This window comes from Meles meles, chromosome 1 (genome assembly GCF_922984935.1).
Source record: "Meles meles chromosome 1, mMelMel3.1 paternal haplotype, whole genome shotgun sequence".
Classification (NCBI taxonomy): Eukaryota; Metazoa; Chordata; class Mammalia; order Carnivora; family Mustelidae; genus Meles; species Meles meles.
The window spans coordinates 159,780,681-159,784,925 of record NC_060066.1 but is presented as its reverse complement, the minus strand read 5'-3'; the positions used below and the strand labels follow the sequence as shown (position 1 = coordinate 159,784,925).

Below are 4,245 nucleotides of genomic sequence, written 5' to 3'. Positions count from 1 at the left end.
TTTCTTATATTCTAGATATGAGTGAAGCCATAGGATAATTATCTTTATCTGATTGACTTATTTCACTTAACATAATACCCACCAGTTCCATCCACATCGGTGTAAATGGTAAGTATTCATCCTTTCTGATGGCTGAGTAATTTTCCATTGTATACATATACCACTTCTTTATTCATTCATCTGTTGATGGACATCTTCGCTCTTTCTACAGTTTGGCTATTGTAGACATTGTTACTATAAACATTGGGTGCAGGATCATTATATTTGTATTTTTGGAGTAAGTACCCATAGTGCAGTTGCTGGTTGTAGGGTAGCAAAAATATGGAATGCTTCACAAATTTGTTTGTCATCCTTGTGCAGGGACCATGCTAATCTTTTAGGTATTATTCCAGTTTTAGTGTATGTGCAGCCCAAGTGAGCACTCCAGACATTCATTTGATCTCTTGTCATTCTGCAAGTGAAACCAATGATGCCTGTTTTAATCTCCTCACAAAATAAAGCTCAAAGTAGATGATGAATGTGAATACACTCTGTAAAGCACTATAGAAATATGACATTTAACCATGCCTTATATTTGTATTTATACATTTCACATATATAGTTACATATGTTATGTCTATTTACTTATATATTTTCTGCTTTGACTTCTATTTGTATTTATTTTGTTTAGACAAACATTTAGTTAGATCTATGTTCAGAATATAATGGTAGCTGAAAGACCATCTAGTTCATTAAATTTTGAGGTTAAGAAAATCCTTCTCGGAAAAAGAGAGGCCAATGTTGCCTCTTAAAGAATGTAAAGGAGTTGTGCAAGTGAAATGGAATAGAGGAGTCCAGGGTATACCACACAGAGGCAAAAGAATGAGGAAAAGGAGAAAGACACCCAACAGTAGTCAATAGTTGGTACTGGGAAGTAAAAGCAGTTTAGTATTACTAGATATAGGACTTGGTTCAGTGTCAAACATTGAGGCTGGAGCATTACACAAAAGCCAGGTTATCTAGGGCATCCCATGCCCTACTAATGTATTTGATCTATATTTATGGAGAACAAATGAACTGCTTTCAGCAGAGGGATGACATGGTCATATTTGTATTTTAAAGGGATTGGTCTGGAGGTAGCAATGAAGGATAGATTTTAAGGGAACAAAACTGGAAAAGGAAAGTTAACTTAGGAGGCTAAACAGTAATTCTAGCCTGATGACAAGGCCTGAACTGGAGTAATGGTAGCTGGAATGGAAAATACAGAATAGATTCTCTGAATGTGGCTTGGGGAAAAGTCTTGCATTGACAAATTCCGGTTACTGATTAAATATGGTAATAAAGAAGAAAAAAGTAAAAGCCCATAGTGAATCCAAGATCCATAATTTTTTCCTGGATAGATGGATAGAGGGGTGTGAGGGGTGGGTGGATAATTTGGGTATGTACATGCTGAAAGAGTTTGATTTGGTCCTGGACTTCATAAGATCCCAGAGATCTGATTTTGTTTCTACTCTCTGAAGTCTGATTACTCAGTCAAATTAGTCACTCAAATACCCAAATCCCATGAATCCTATGATGTACCAAACACTGTGCAGGGCTCTCTTGGGATGCAAAAATGAATACTGTTTAGTCTCTCCAAGAAATTTATATTCTTGGTAGAGAAACAAGACTTAGAGGTAATAACATAAGGCAGCCTGGAGGCAAATGATGTATGTGGGAATGAGTGGTTCAAGTCTTTAGATATGAAAGAGATGGGATGGGGTGGCATGGGGGGTTTTATCCTGCATGTGCAACCTTATGGGACATGGAATGGAAAGAACAAAAGAGGTCATAGGAGTGGGGAAGGTATTAATAGCAGTGAGGAAAGAGGGAATTAAAGGGTGAGGGAACTGGCAGAGTTGTGTTTGAGGGTTCTAAGTAGGTTGCTATGGCTGGAGAAGCCCTCCTTCTTGTCTAATCACATATGAGACATGCCAGGTGGTCCAGCATTTCATGGTCCTCTTTGCTATGTCATAGCAGACCTCTGCAGGAACCTTTGGGATCTTCTAAATGTTTAAGCTGTCAAATCACTCACCTTTCTAATTGAAGGTTGAACCCTAATATATAAAATAGATAAAAGGTGAACTGAGCTTATTGAAGTAGAGGTGAGGGACTAGCTCTTGTTCAACCAACTACCTCAGAGATGACTCCTAAGACAGTTGAGAAAAAGCTCTGGTGTTCTAAAGATCTTACAGTTTAGAAACCATTGGTTTAGTTCAATCTTAAGTTGAGAGATGGGAAAACTGGATCCTGAAAAGGTATGAACTGTGCTTACAGACAGAACACACTAAATATCTCCCCATTCAATGGAGTTAAGCTGGGACAAGGCTAAACTGGAACAGTTTTTTGTTTTTTTTTCTATTTTATTTAAAAAAAATTTTAACTTAAATTGAATTAACTAACTTAATTTCAGAGGTAGAGGTCAGTGATTCAATAGTCTTATGTAATACCCAGTGTGCAGTGCATCACATGCCCTTTTTTAAAAATATTTATTTATTTATTTTCAGTATAACAGTATTCATTGTTTTTGCACCACACCCAGTGCTCCATGCAATACATGCCCTCTCTATTACCCTCCACCTTGTTCCCCAACCTCCCACCCCACGCCCCTTCAAACCCCTCAGGTTGTTTTTCAGAGTCCATAGTCTCTCATGGTTCATCTCCCCTTCCAATTTCCCACAGCTTCCTTCACCTCTCCATCTCCCCATGTCCTCCATGTTCTTTGCTATGCTCCACAAATAAGTGAAACCATATGATACTTGACTCCCTCTGCCTGACTTATTTTGCTCAGCATAATCTCTTCCAGTCCCGTCCATGTTGCTACAAAAGTTGGGTATTCATCCTTTCTGATGGAGGCATAATACTCCATCGTGTATATGTACCACATCTTCTTTATCCATTCATCCATAGAAGGGCATCTTGGTTCTTTCCACAGTTTGGCGACTGTGGCCATTGCTGCAATAAACATTGGGGTACAGACGGCTCTTCTTTTCACGACATCTGTATCTTTGGGGTAAATACCCAGCAGTGCAATTGCAGGGTCATAGGGAAACTCTATTCTTAATTTCTTGAGGAATCTCCACACTGTTCTCCAAAGCGGCTGCACCAACTTGCATTCCCACCAACAGTGTAAGAGGGTTCCCCTTTCTCCACATCCTCTCCAACACACGTTGTTTCCTGCCTTGCTAATTTTGGCCATTCTAACTGGTGTAAGGTGATATCTCAATGAGGTTTTAATTTGAATCTCCCTGATGGCTAGTGATGATGAGTATTTTTTCATGTGTCTGATAGCCATTTGTATGTCCTCATTGGAGAAGTGTCTGTTCATATCTTCTGCCCATTTTTTGATATGATTATCTGTTTTGTGTGTGTTGAGTTTGAGGAGTTCTTTATACATCCTGGATATCAACCTTTTGTCTGTACTGTCATTTGAAAATATCTTCTCCCATTCCATGGGTTGCCTTTTTGTTTTGTTGAGTGTTTCCTTTGCTGTGCAGAAGCTTTTGATCTTGATGAAGTCCCAAAAGTTCATTTTTGCTTTTGTTTCCTTGGCCTTTGGAGACATATCTTGAAAGAAGTTGCTGTGGCTGATATCGAAGAGGTTACTGCCTATGTTCTCCTCTAGGATTCTGATGGATTCCTGTCTCACGTTGAGGTCTTTTATCCATTTTGAGTTTATCTTTGTGTACGGTGTAAGAGAATGGTTGAGTTTCATTCTTCTACATATAGCTGTCCAGTTTTCCCAGCACCATTTATTGAAGAGATTGTCTTTTTTCCACTGTATCTTTTTTCCTGTTTTGTCGAAGATTATTTGACCATAGATTTGAGGGTCCATATCTGGGCTCTCTATTCTGTTCCACTGGTTTATGTGTCTGTTTTTATGTACATGCTGTCTTCGTGATCACAGCTTTGTAGTAAAGCTTGAAATCGGGTAACGTGATGCTGCCAGTTTTGTTTTTGTTTTTCAACATTTCCTTAGCAATTCCGGGTCTCTTCTGATTCCATACAAATTTTAGGATTGTTTGCTCCAGCTCTTTGAAAAATACCAGTGGAATTTTGATCAGAATGGCATTAAAAGTATAGATTGCTCTAGGCAGTATAGACATTTTAACAATGTTTATTCTTCCGATCCAAGAGCATCACATGCCCTTCTTTTTTTTTTTTTTTTTAGATTTTTATTTTATTTATTTGACAGATAGAGATCACAAGTAGGCAGAGAGGCAGGCA

At 38.4% G+C, this 4,245-nt stretch overlaps 1 non-coding gene across 1 annotated transcript; it reads right to left on the bottom strand.

The window, feature by feature from the left end:
* Positions 1–315: 315 nt before the first annotated feature.
* On the bottom strand, positions 316–422 carry LOC123928159. The gene has a single exon (XR_006815633.1). It is a non-coding gene; the product is annotated as a U6 spliceosomal RNA (small nuclear RNA).
* Positions 423–4,245: the final 3,823 nt, after the last annotated feature.